Here is a 14,281-nt window from a genome sequence, read left to right on the forward strand (position 1 = left end):
CCTTCCGCAGCGCCACGAGCTGCTGCGCCTCGGCCGACTTCACGCCTTTTCCCTTGTCGCCTTTCGGGGCCATGGCGGAGGTGGTGGAGAAGGTCGACAGCGTGGTGATGCTGCTGGCAATGGGGGGGGCGAAGCGCTGCTCTCTCGGCTTCGAGAAGAAGAGGGGAGCGGCGGAGTTTGTGAAGAAGGAGTAGCAGCAAGCAGCGAGGGGGAACGAACTGCCCCTGTTTCCTCTGCTTATAAAGAGGGACGGGGCGGACGTTTCGGCCTTCCACTTAAACAACCACCCACGATCTCTCCCACGATGCCGCAATCAACGCGTGCCGTTATGGGAGAGTGCGGTGGAAACGGAACAAGATCTGACGTGGACCAGCCCGCGTGTGCCCGTGCCCTGTCTTGGGCCTGGCCCAACAGCGCTCGGCACCGTGTCTGGCCCAGGCCCCGGGGCTCCTGTCGGTGTACTAGATTAGGGGTACCCTAGTACCCCGAACTTGTGCACGGGCAGTTGCAGCACCCCGCGGCAAAGGCTTGCCGGGTGATCGCCAAGATCCCCCCCCAAGGTTCCCTTGGAGCCATCTAAGAACAAAGTATTTAGGCTAAGGAAACAAGACCCCGGCAAGAGGAGCTTGCCGGGAAGGCTAACCAAGGCGCTCCAATGAACTTGCCGCGACGCGCCACGCGCTCCGGCAAGGCAACAAGTCCCCGGCAAGAGGAGCTTGCCGGGAAGACAAACCAAGGTACCTCGAAGCTCGGTGAGCGACAAGCTTCCGGACCCGACAAGATAACAACAGAGGCAAGGCGCTTGCCGCGGCAGGCGGCCACTCTGCGTCCATGCTCCAGCGCATCCACCAACGTGTCGCTCTGGGGGCCTCTCCGGACGTGCGTGGCGGGAGGCTGTGCAGCCAGCGGTGCGCAGTGGCATGCGAAGCTGACAAGATCGCCATCGTGGCGAACGGTGGCGCCCCTAACGGTCCTTTTCTGCACTGTTCGGGTGACTCAGACGGGCATTTAATGCCCTTGTCCCCTGCCGTCAGGGTTAGGTAGGGTGCACTGTACAAGCAACTGTATCAACTACCTCGCTTTTTACGTTTTTACCCTCCTCTGCGTTGCCACCTGTCGGTGACCCCTTTAGCGTATAAAAGGAGGCCCATGCGCAACGTAGAGGGGGTTCGGCTCATAGGTTCGAAGCCTCAAACAGTTTGCTTCGATCCATCCGTAGCCCAGAGAACATCGCACTCTCGCTTTGGAGAGCAAGAACACCAGATAATACAACTAGACAAGCAGCAGTAGGAGTGTTATCTCTCCGGAGAGCTCCGAAGCTGGGTAAACTGCTCGTGTGCCTCGCCTCGATTTGCTCTTCGTGCGATCTCCGCCCCCCGCCGAACCGAAAGGGGCCCGGTCCGCCGGCCCCATAGGTGTTCGAGGATCAGTTTCCCCGACAGGCCGCATCGTGGGTGTTACATCGACCTTGGAACCATTTCTGATGTGCATCATCACCTCATCCTAAGCCAATATTCATTTAATCCATAGCCCCTATTTCGAGTTGCAAATATGAGCAACAGAACCAGTATCAAATACCCAGGCGCTACTACGAGCATTAGTAAGGTACACATTGATACGTCTCCAACGTATCTATAACTTATGAAGTATTCATACTGTTATACTATCATTCTTGGATGTTTTACAATCATTTTATAGCAACTTTATATCATTTTTTGGGACTAACCTATTGACCTAGTGCCCAGTGCCAGTTGTTGTTTTTGCTTGTTTTTTACATCGCAGGAAATCAATATCAAACGGAGTCCAAACACCGCGGAACTTTTTGGAGATTTTTTATGGACAAAAACACCCAGGATGGGCCAGAGCGGTGGGTTATGCCCACCTCGATGGCCTCCCGCACCGCCTCTTTACCATATAAATTCACAAATATTCCGAAAGCCCTCTAGGTTAACCTAGATTAGAAGTTCCGCCACCTCAAGGCTCTATAGCCACCGAAAACCAATGTAGACCCTTTCCGGCACCCTGCCAGAGGGGGAAATCATCACCGGTGGCCATCTTCATCATCCGCGGCCACCATGATGAGGAGGGAGTAGTCCACCCTCGGGGTTGAGGGTTTGTACCAGTATCTATGTGTTTAATCTCTCTCTCTCTCTCATGTTCTTGAGATGTCATGATCTTGATGTATCACGGGCTTTGTTAATATAGTCTGATCATATGGTGTTTTCCCTTCTCTATCTTGTTGTGATGAATTGAGTTTTTCCCTTTCAGATTTCGTTGTTACCGGATTGAATACTTTTATGGATTTGAGAACACATGATATATGTCTTGCAATTGAATACCCGTGGTGACAATGGGGTATCGTATTGATTCACTTGATATATGTTTTGGCACTCAACTCACGGATTCCCGAGGTGACATTGGGGTAATCTATGCATAGGGGTTGATGCACGTTCTTGTCCTTGTTTCTCCGGTAGAAATCTTGGGGCACTCTTTGAAATTCTTTGTGTTGGATTGAATATTATGAATCTGAATTTGCTTTGGTGTTACTTTAGTACAAATTCTAGGATAGATTGATCAGAAAGAATAGCTTTGAGGTAGCTTCGTACCCTACAAAAAAAATTCCATCTTATGTTCTCTGCTGGATAGGAACTTTGGAGTGATTCTTCATCGCAGTCTGAGAGGTGGTTATATGATCCAATTATATTAGCATTGTTGATATGTTGCACTAGTGAAAGTACGGACCCTAGGCCTCATTTTCAAGCATTGCAATACCATTTTTGTGCCCGTTTACTATTTGCTACCTTGCTGTTTTTATTTATTCAGATTATGAAAATATATTTCTACCATCAATATTACACTTTTATCACCATCTCTTCGCCGAACTAGTGCACCTATACAATTTGCCATTGTATTGGGTGTGTTGGGGACACAAGAGATTTCTTGTATTTGGTTGCAGAGTCATTTGAGGGAGACCATCTTCATCCTACACCTATAAACCTTAGGTCATCTACTTGAGGGAAAATTGCTACTGTCCTAAAAAACTCTACGCTTGGAGGCCAACATGTGTCTACAAGAATAAAGTTGCGTAGTAGACATCAAGCTCTTTCCTGGCACCGTTGCCGGGGAGGTGAGTGCTTGAAGGTATATCTTTAGATCTTGCAATCGAATCTTTTAGTTTCTTGTTCTATCACTAGTTTGGTTTATAAAGGAAAACTAAAAAATAGAATTGAGGTTGCATCATATTATTGATCATCTTCATAATATCTTTCATGAAAATGATGGAAAAGAAAATTGTGCTCAATTGATAGAAGAAGAATTCAATAGAATGTTTGGTATCAATGATGAGCATGATTGCAATGTTGTTAGTACGAATTCTTTGAATATCCATGATGCTAATGATATGCAAAGCCATAAGCTTGGGGATGCTTTGCTTAATGAATATGATCCTTTTATTTCTTCTACTTTCAATAAGAAAATTTATTATGATGATAGCATGCCTCCTATTTATGATGATTACATTGATGAAGTGGGTTTGGAAGAGTGTCAACTCTAGGTAGTAGTGATCCCACTATTTTGGAGGGTGTTGAATATTATTACAATATTGATGAAAGTGGATTTGGAAAGGCCATGACTTTATTTAGTGATACATCCACTATTTTGGAAGATGTTTCAATTGACTATGACAATAAAGTTGCTATCTATGATGATTATTATGATGACATGTATGCCATAAAGAGTAATAAATCTTCTATGATTGTGCATCATGAAAAGAGTGATGTATGTGATAGTTATATTGTTGGATCCATTCATGATGTTTCTGAAAATTATTATGAGGAAGGAACTTATGCTCTTACATATCTCAATAATATCAAATTTCTTCTCTATGTGTTAATTGTTTTGAAGTTGCACTTGTTTTGCCTTCCTATGCTAGTTGATTATTGTTCCCATAAGTTGTTTGCTCACAAAATCCCTATGCATAGGAAGTAGGTTAGACCTAAATGTGCTAGTCATATGCTTCATGATGCTCTCTTTGTGTTTTCAATTCTTATCTTTTATGCGAGCATCATTGAAATCATCATGTCTAGCTAAAAGGCATTAAAGAAAAGTGCTTGTTGGGAGACAACCCAACACTTTTACCTACTGTTTTTGTGTGTTCACATGATTAGGATACTGTAGTAATCATGTTTTATAGATTTTGTTTCAATAAAGTGCCAAGTAAGACCTTTGGGATGACTTACGGTGATAGTTGATTTGATCTTGCTGAAAAACAGAAACTTTTCCGCTCAGGAAAACAATTCTCATTTTTAACAGAAGCGTGATAAAATGCTGATTCCTTTTGCAGAAGATTAATAGACAAATTACCCAGGTTTTCCTACCTTTTCAGAATTTTTGGAGTAGCATAAGTATGGTTGGAGTACAGATTACTACAGACTGTTCTGTTTTTGATAGATTCTGTTTTCAATGCATAGTTTGCTTGTTTTGTAGTTTCTATGGCTTATACTGCTCAATATAAATTGTGGAAATGATATGCTATAGTAGGCATTGTGTGAAAAAAATTATGGATCTTCTCTTTGACAGTACAAAAGTGAAATGGTTTGCTCTTTGTCATACTAACCTATCTCACAAAGTTCCGTTAAGTTTCGTGTGATTGAAGTTTTCAAGTTTTGGGTGAGATGTCGATATGAGGAGAATAAAGAGTGACAAGACCCTAAGCTTGGGGATTCCCAAGGCACCCAAGGTAATATTCAAGGAAGATCTAAGCAACTAAGCTTGGGGATGCCCCGGAAGGCATCCCGTCTTTCGTCTTCAACATTATCGGTAACCTCACTTGGAGCTATGTCTTCATTCGTCACATGATATGTGTTTTGCTTGGAGCGTCATTTTATTTTGTTAGGATTTGCTTTATGTTATTTATAATAATATTTTGCATCTTATATTTCAATAAAAATGTCAAGTATAGCCTTTGCCATGCTTATTTTACAAGTCTACATGTTGTTGTTTGAAAACAGAAAGTTTACCACTATTGCAAAAATTCCCTAGAAAAGTCAGAATGTGATAAAATGTTGAATCTTTTTGCAAAATAAGCTCTGATAAATTTTCTACAGTGTGGTAAATTTTCATAATCTTTGGAGTTTAAGAAGTATTGATACTCTTGCATTCTTTACAGACTATACTGTTTTGGCAGATTGTTGTTATGTTTGCATTGTTTGCATATGTTTGCTTGTTTAATGATTCTATTTGAGGATAGGAGTATTAAATATGCAGAGGAATTTAGTATGCAATGTTTAATAATAATTTTAGTGATTTGCTACAGTAGGGAATGATAAGTTTTTTGCATTGGTTTATACTAACTTATCTCGCGAGTTCTTGTTGAGTTTTGTGTGGATGAAGCTTTTGAGATTTAGGAAAACCGTGATATGAGAAGAATTAAGGACAAACAAAAGCTCAAGATTGGGAATGCCCAATGCATCCCAAGATAATATTCAAGAAGTCTCAAGCATCTAAGCTTGGGGATGCCCCGGTAGGCATCCCACCTTTCTTCTTCAACAATTATCGGTTAGTATCGGTTGAACCAAAGTTTATGCTTCTTAACATGAGTTGTGCTATTCTTAGAATGTCATTTTATTTTCATTTTGATTTATGTTTTAATAAAATATTTATATCTGAAAGTTTTTAAATAAAATAGAGTCCTCAAATAGTTACCACGGAGGCTAGGTAAGCGGCATTCACATCCTGTCAACGAAGCTCTTTTCTATGTCATTTACTCTTGTGCTTCACTTATATCCTGTGAGTAAATTGTTGAATAAATTGAATGTCATGAAGATGAAATCATATCATGCCTAGTGGTTGCTTCACATTGGGTTTAGAAAGTGAAATCTTTTGAGGCTTGAGAATCACAATATTGGTCATACAAGCAATTCACAAATAATTAGTATAAGGAAGAGAACTTTCACATATAAATACACTATCATGGAAATATTTTGTGATTGTGATCCCCCATCAAAATATTAGATGCTAAAATTGTTGACGTTGGACAAGGAAGGCAACATAATGGTTTATGTTTGTTCATATTCACATAGAAGTTATATTGCCATAGATCCTTCAACATATGGTGCTTGCCCCCCATCTTTGCTAGCCAAAAAATCCGCACCAAGTAGAGATACTACCTGTGCATCCAAAAAACCCTTAAACCCAAATCTTATTTTCAAGAGTCCACCCTACCTACCTAAGTATTGAGCAAGATCCTTCAAGTAAGTTGCCATTAGTGCAATAAGGCAATAAAATTTGCTTTTAAAAGTGTGAGATCATTTAGTGTAAGAGAAAATTGAGCGTTGCATGAACTTGTGATGGCAAAGAATAAAAGCGATAGACTGCATAATAAAGGTCGCTATCATAATGGGCGATATAACGTGATGTTCTTTTGCACTAAGGGGTTGAGCAGACAAATAAATAAGCGCATGGCAACCTCTGCTTCCCTCTATGAAGGGCCAATCTATTACTTTTCAATATTTACTTTTATGCAAAGAGTCAAAGTTTTTCTCTCTATTCCCTTTTTATTTTTCTATTTTGTCAAGCATCATGTGGTGAGGAAAGATCTAGGCATATATATCCAGTTGGATATGGGTAGCATGAGTTATTATTGTTGACATCACCCTTGAGGTGAATACGTTTGGAGGCAAAACAATAAGCCCCTATCTTTCTATGTGTCTGGTTGAAATGTTTTGCTCATGTGTATGCGGTGAGTGTTAGAAATCATAGAAGACTATATGATGGTTGACTATGTGGATCTCTTACTTAAACTCTATTCGATAAGTTGAATTGCAATTGCTTGGTGACTGAGAACATAGGTTGTTGAGTTTCAAGAGTATTCATTGTTTGAAACTTAACACGTGCTTGCTACTTTAACATGAGGAATTTTATGAGAAATAATTGTTGTTTTGATGCTAGGAAAAGTGATTGAAATTATCATTGATCAAACTTATGCACTTTGCTAGCATTCACACTTCATCAATTATTTCTTTTATCATTTACCTACTAGAGGACGAGTAGGAATTAAGCTTGGGGATGTTGATACGTCTCCAACGTATCTATAATTTATGAAGTATTCATGCTGTTATACTATCATTCTGCGATGTTTTACAATCATTTTATAGCAACTTTATATCATTTTTTGGGACTAACCTATTGACCTAGTGCCCAGTGCCAATTGCTATTTTTTGCTTGTTTTTTTACATCACAGGAAATCAATATCAAACGGAGTCCAAACACCGCGAAACTTTTTGGAGATTTTTTTATGGACTAGAACACCCAGGATGGGCCAGAACAACACCTGGGGGTGCCCCGAGGGGGCACAACCCACCAGGGCACGCCTGGGGGCCCAGGCGCGCCCACGTGGGTTGTGCCCACCTTGGTGGCCTCCCGCACCCCCTCTTTACCCTATAAATTTGTTGGGGAACGTAGTAATTCAAAAAAAATCCTACGATCACGCAAGATCTAACTAGGAGATGCATAGCAACGAGAGAGGAGAGTGTGTCCACGTACCCTAGTAGACCTAAAGTGGAAGCGTTTAGTAACGCGGTTGATGTAGTCGAATGTCTTCACGATCCAACCGATCCAAGTACCTAATGTACGTCACCTCCGTGTTCAGCACACGTTCAACACGATGACGTCCCTTGAGCTTTTGATCCAGTTGATGATGAGGGAGAGTTACGTTAGCACGACGGCATGGTGACGGTGATGACGATGTTACCAGTGCACGGCTTCACCTAAGCACTACGATGATATGACCGAGGTGTTAAACTGTGGAGGGGGCACTGCACATGGCTAAGAGATTGTCTGTTGTCCCTTTGGGGCCACGCCTCCATATATAAATGGGGGAGGAGGAGGTGGCCGGCCAAGGGGGGCGCGCCATGGGGGGAGTCCTACTTGGACTCCAACTCCAAGTAGGATTCGACCCCCCCTCCTTCCTTCCACCGGAGAGGGAAAGGGGAAGGGAGAGAGAGGGAGAAGGAAAGAGGGGGGCCGCCCCCTCCCCTAGTCCAATTCGGTTTGGGCAAGGGGGGGCTCCTCCTCACGTGACCTTTCTCTTCTCCTCTAATATGGCCCAATAGGCCCAATACTTCCCCCGTGGGGTTCCGGTAACCCCTCGGTACTCCGGTAAAATATCTGAATCACTCGGAACCAATCCTATGTCCAAATATAACCTTCCAATATATGAATCTTTACCTCTCGACCATTCTGGGCCTCCTCGTCATGTCTGTCATCTCATCCGGGACTCCAAAAAAACTTCGGTCATCAAATCACATAACTTATAATACAAATCGTCATCGAACGACAAGCGTGCGGACCCTACGGGTTCGAGAACTATGTAGACATGACCGAGACACATCTCCGGTCAATAACAAATAGCGGAACCTGGATGCTCATATTGGCTCCTACATATTCTATGAAGATCTTTATCGGTTAAACCGCATAACAACATACGTCATTCCCTTTGTCATCGGTATGTTACTTGCTCGAGATTTGAACGTCGGTATCATCATACCTAGTTTAATCTCGTTACCAGCAAGTCTCTTTACTCATTCCATAATGCATCATCCCATAACTAACTCATTAGTCACACTGCTTGCAAGGCTTGTAGTGATGTGCATTACCGAGAGGGCCCAGAGATACCTCTCCAATACTCGGAGTGAGAAATCCTAATCTTGATCTATGCCAACTCGACAAACACCATCGGAGACACCTATAGAGCATCTTTATGATCACACAGTTACGTTGTGATGTTTGATAGCACACAAAGTGTTCCTCCGTTATTCGGGAGTTGCATAATCTCATAGTCAGAGGAATATGTATAAGTCATGAGGAAAGCAATAGCAATAAAACTAAACGATCATTATGCTAAGATAACGGATGGGTCTTGTCCATCACATAATTCTCTAATGATGTGATCCCATTCATCAAATGAAAACACATGTCTATGGTCAAGAAACTTAACCATCTTTGATTAATGAGCTAGTCAAGTAGAGGCATACTAGGGACACTCTATTTGTCTATGTATTCACACATGTACTAAGTTTCAAGTTAATACAATTCTAGCATGAATGATAAAAATTTATCATGATATAAGGAAATATACATAACAACTTTATTATTGCCTCTAGGGCATATTTCCTTCAGTCTCCCACTTGCACTAGAGTCAATAATCTAGTTCACATCGCCATGTGATTCAAACACCAATAGTTCACATCACCCTATGTGATTAACACCCATAGTCCACATTGCCATGTGACCAACACCCAAAGGGTTTACTAGAGTCAATAATCTAGTTCACGTTGCCATGTGATTAACACCCAAAGAGTACTAAGGTGTGATCATGTTTTGCTTGTGAGAGTAGTTTAGTCAGCAGATCTGCCACATTTAGATCCGTATGTATTTTGCAAATTTCTATGTCTACAATGCTCTACATGGAGCTACTCTAGCTAATTACTCCCACTTTCAATATGTATCCAGATTGAGACTCAGAGTCATCCAGATTGGTGTTAAAGCTTGCATCGACATAACTCTTTACGATGAACTCTTTATCACCTCCATAACCGAGAAATATTTCCTTAATCCTCTAAGGATAATTTTGACCGCTGTCGAGTGATATACTCCAGGATCACTATTGTACCCCTTTGCCAAACTCATGGCAAGGTACACAATAGATCTGGTATACAACATGGCATGCTTTATAGAACCTATGGTTGAGGCATAGGGAATGACTTTCATTCCTTTTATATCTTCTGTCGTGGTCGGTTTTTGAGTCTTACTCAAGTTCACACCTTACAACTCAGGCAAGAACTCTTTCTTTGACTGATCCATTTTGAAGTCCTTCAAATACTTATCAAGGTATGTATTCGTCGAAAGTCTTATCAAGTGTCTTGATCTATCTTTATAGATCTTGATGCCCAATATGTAAGTAGCTTTACCGAGGTCTTTCTTCGAAAAACTCCTTTCAGACACTCCTTTATGCTTTCCAGAAATTTCTACATCATTTCCGATCAACAATATGTCATTCACATATACTTATCAGAAAGGTCGTACTGCTCCCACTCACTTTCTTGTAAATACAGACTTCACCGCAAGTCTGTATAAAACTATATGCTTTGATCACACCATCAAAGCATACATTCCAACTCCGAGATGCTTGCACTAGTCCATAAATGGACCGCTAGAGCTTACATACTTTGTTAGCAATTTTAGGATTGACAAAACCTTCTGGTTGCATCATATACAACTCTTCTTTAAGAAATCCATTAAGGAATACAGTTTGAACATCCATTTGCCAAATTTCATAATCATAAAATGTGGCAATTGCTAACATGATTCAGACAGACTTTAAGCATAGATATGAGTGAGAAACTTTCATCGTAGTCAACACCTTGAACTTGTCGAAAACCTTTTGCGACAATTCAAGCTTTGTAGATAGTAACACTACTATCAACGTCTGTCTTCTTCTTGAAGATCCATTTAATCGCAATGACTCGCCGATCATCGGGTAAGTCAATCAAAGTCCATACTTTGTTCTCATACATGGATCCCATCTCAGATTTCATGATCTCAAGCCATTTCACAGAATTTGGGCTCATCATCACTTCCTCATAGTTCGTAGGTTCATCATGGTCTAGTAACATGACTTCCAGAAAGGATTACCGTACCACTCTGGTGCGAACCATACTCTGGTTGACCCATGAGGTTCGATAGTAACTTGATCTGAAGTTTCATGATCATCATCATTAGCTTCCTCACTAATTGGTGTAGGAATCACTGGAACTGATTTCTGTGATGAACTACTTTCCAATTTAGGAGAAGGTACAATTACCTCATCAAGGTCTACTTTCCTCCTACTCACTTCTTTCGAGAGAAACTCCTTCTCTAGAAATGATAAATTCTTAGCAACGAATATCTTGTCTTTGGATCTGTGATAGAAGGTGTACCTAACAGTTTCCTTTGGGTATCCTATCAAGACACATTTCTACGATTTGGGTTCGAGCTTATTAGGTTGAAGCTTTTTCACATAAGCATTGCAGCCCCAAACTTTAAGAACGACGGCTTAGCTTTCTTGCCAAACCACAGTTCATACGGTGTCATCTCAACGGATTTAGATGGTGCCCTATTTAATGTGAATGCAGCTGTCTCTAATGCATAACCCCAAAATGATAGTGGTAAATTGGTAAGAGACATCATAGATTGCACCATATCTAATCAAGTACGGTTACGATGTTCGGACACACCATTACGCTATGGTGTTCCAGGTGGCGTGAGTTGTGAAACTATTCCACATTGTTTTAAATGAAGGCCGAACTCGTAACTCAAATATTCGCCTCTGCAATCAGATCGTAGAAACTTTATTTTCTTGTTACGACGATTCTCAACTTCACTCTGAAATTCTTTAAACTTTTCAAATGTTTCAGATTTGTGGTTCATTAAGTAGATATACCCATATCTGCTCAAATCATCTATGAAGGTCAGAAAATAATGATACCCGCCGCGAGCCTCAACACTCATCAGACTGCATACATCGGTATGTATTATTTCCAACAAATCAGTGGCTCGCTCCATTGCTCCAGAGAACGGAGTCTTAGTCATCTTGCCCGCGAGGCATGGTTCGCAAGCATCAAATGATTCATAATCATGTGATTCCAAAAATCCATCGGCATGGACTTTCTTCATGCGCTCTAATGGCAGTGCCACTAGTATGTTGCACTATCATTATCAACTTTGCATCTTTTGGCATCAATATTATGAATATGTGTGCCACTACGATCGAGATTCAATAAACCATTCACCTTGGGTGTATGACCATAGAAGGTTTTATTCATGTAAACAGAATAACAATTATTCTTTGACTTAAATGAATAACCGTATTGCAATAAACATGATCCAATCATATTATGCTCAACGCAAACACCAAAAAATATTTATTTTAGGTTCAACACTAATCCCGAAGGTAAAGGGAGTGTGTGATGGTGATCTTATCAACCTTGGAATCACTTCCAACACACATCGTCACCTCGCCCTCAACTAGTCTCTATTCATTTTGTAACTCGTGTTTTGAGTTACTAATCATAGCAACTGAACCAGTATCAAATACCCAGTGGTTACTATGAACACTAGTAAAGTACACATCAATAACATGTATATCATATATACTTTTGTTCACTTTGCCATCCTTCTTGTCTGCCAAGTATTTGGGGAAGTTCCACTTCCAGTGACCATTTCCTTTGTAGTAGAAGCACTTAGTTTCATGCTTGGGTCTAGCTTTGGGCTTCTTCATGGGAGTGGAAACTTGCTTGCCATTCTTCTTGAAGTTCCCTTTCTTTCCCTTGCCCTTTTACTTGAAACTAGTGGTCTTGTCAACCATCATCACTTGATGCTTTTGTTGATTTCTACCTTCGCCAATTTCAGCATCACGAAGAGCTAGGGAATCGTTTTCGTCATCCCTTGCATATTATAGTTCATCACGAAGTTCCAATAACTTGGTGATAGTGACTAGAGAACTCTGTCAATCACTATCTTATCTGGAAGATTAACTCCTACTTGATTCAAGCGATGGTAGTACTCAGACATTCTGAGCACATGCTCACTGGTTGAGCTATTCTCCTCCATCTTGTAGGCAAAATACTTGTCAGAGGTCTCATACCTCTTGACTCGGGCATGAGTCTGAAATACCAATTTCAGCTCTTGGAACATCTTATATGCTCCTTGGCGTTCAAAACATTTTTGAAGTCCCGGCTCTAAGCCGTAAAGCATGGCGCACTAAACTATCAAGCAGTCATCATATCGAGCTTGACAAACGTTCATAACGTCTGCATCTGCTCCTACAATAGGTCTGTCACCTAGCGGTGCATCAAGGACATAATTCTTCTGTGCAACAATGAGGATAACCCTCAGATTAGGGACCCAGTCTGCATCATTACCACTATCATCTTTCAACTTGTTTTTCTCAAGGAACATATCAAAAATAAACTAGGAGCTACATCACAAGCTATTGATCTACAACATAGATATGCAAATACTACCAGGACTAAGTTCATGATAAATTAAAGTTCAATTAATCATATTACTTAAGAACTCCCACTTATATTGACATCCCTCTAGTCATCTAAATGATCACATGATCCATATCAACTAAACCATGTCTGATCATCACGTGAGATGGAGTAGTTTTCAATGGTGAACATCACTATGCTGATCATATCTACTATATGATTCACGTTTGACCTTTTGGTCTCAATGTTCTGAGGCCATATCTGCATATGCTAGGCTCGTCAAGTTTAACCAGAGTATTCTGCACGTACAAAACTGGCTTGCACCTGTTGTATGTGAACATAGAGCTTATCACACCCGATCATCATGTGGTGTCTCGGCATGACAAACTGTAGCAACGGTGCATACTCGGGGAGAACACTTGTACCTTGAGATTTAGTGAGGGATAGTCTTATAATGCTACCACCGTACTAAGCAAAATAAGATGCACAAAGGATAAACATCACACGCAATCAAAATATGTGACATGATATGGACATCATCATCTTGTGACTTTGATCTCCATCTCCAAAGCACCGTCATGATCTCCATCGTCACTGGCTTGACACCTTGATCTCCATCGTAGCATCGTTGTCGTGTCGCCAACTATTGCTTGTATGACTATCTCTACCGCTTAGTGACAAAGTAAAACAATTACATATCGATTGCATTTCATACAATAAAGCGACAACCATAAGGCTCCTGCCAGTTGCCGACAACTTTTACAAAACATGATCATCTCATACAACAATTTATATCTCATTTGACCATATCACACCACAACATGCCCTGCAAAAACAAGTTAGACATCCTATTGTTGCAAGTTTTACGTGGCTGCTACGGGCTTCTAGCAAGAACCGTTCTTACCTACACATCAAAACCACAACAATTTTTCGTCAAGTGTGTTGTTTTAACCTTCAACAAGGACCGGCCGTAGTCAAACACGATTCATCTAAAGTTGCAAAAACTGACACCCGCCAACCACCTGTGTGCGAAGCACATTAGTAGAACCAGTCTCATGAACGTGGTCATGTAATGTCGGTCCGGGCCACTTCATCCAACAATACTGCCGAATCAAAGTAAGACGTTGGTGGTAAGTAGTATGACTATTATCACCCACAACTCTTTGTGTTCTACCCGTGCATATAACATCTACGCATCGACCTGGCTCTGATGCCACTATTGGGGAACGTATTAATTCAAAAAAAAATCC

Source organism: Triticum aestivum, chromosome 3A (assembly GCF_018294505.1).
Source record: "Triticum aestivum cultivar Chinese Spring chromosome 3A, IWGSC CS RefSeq v2.1, whole genome shotgun sequence".
Taxonomy (NCBI): Eukaryota; Viridiplantae; Streptophyta; class Magnoliopsida; order Poales; family Poaceae; genus Triticum; species Triticum aestivum.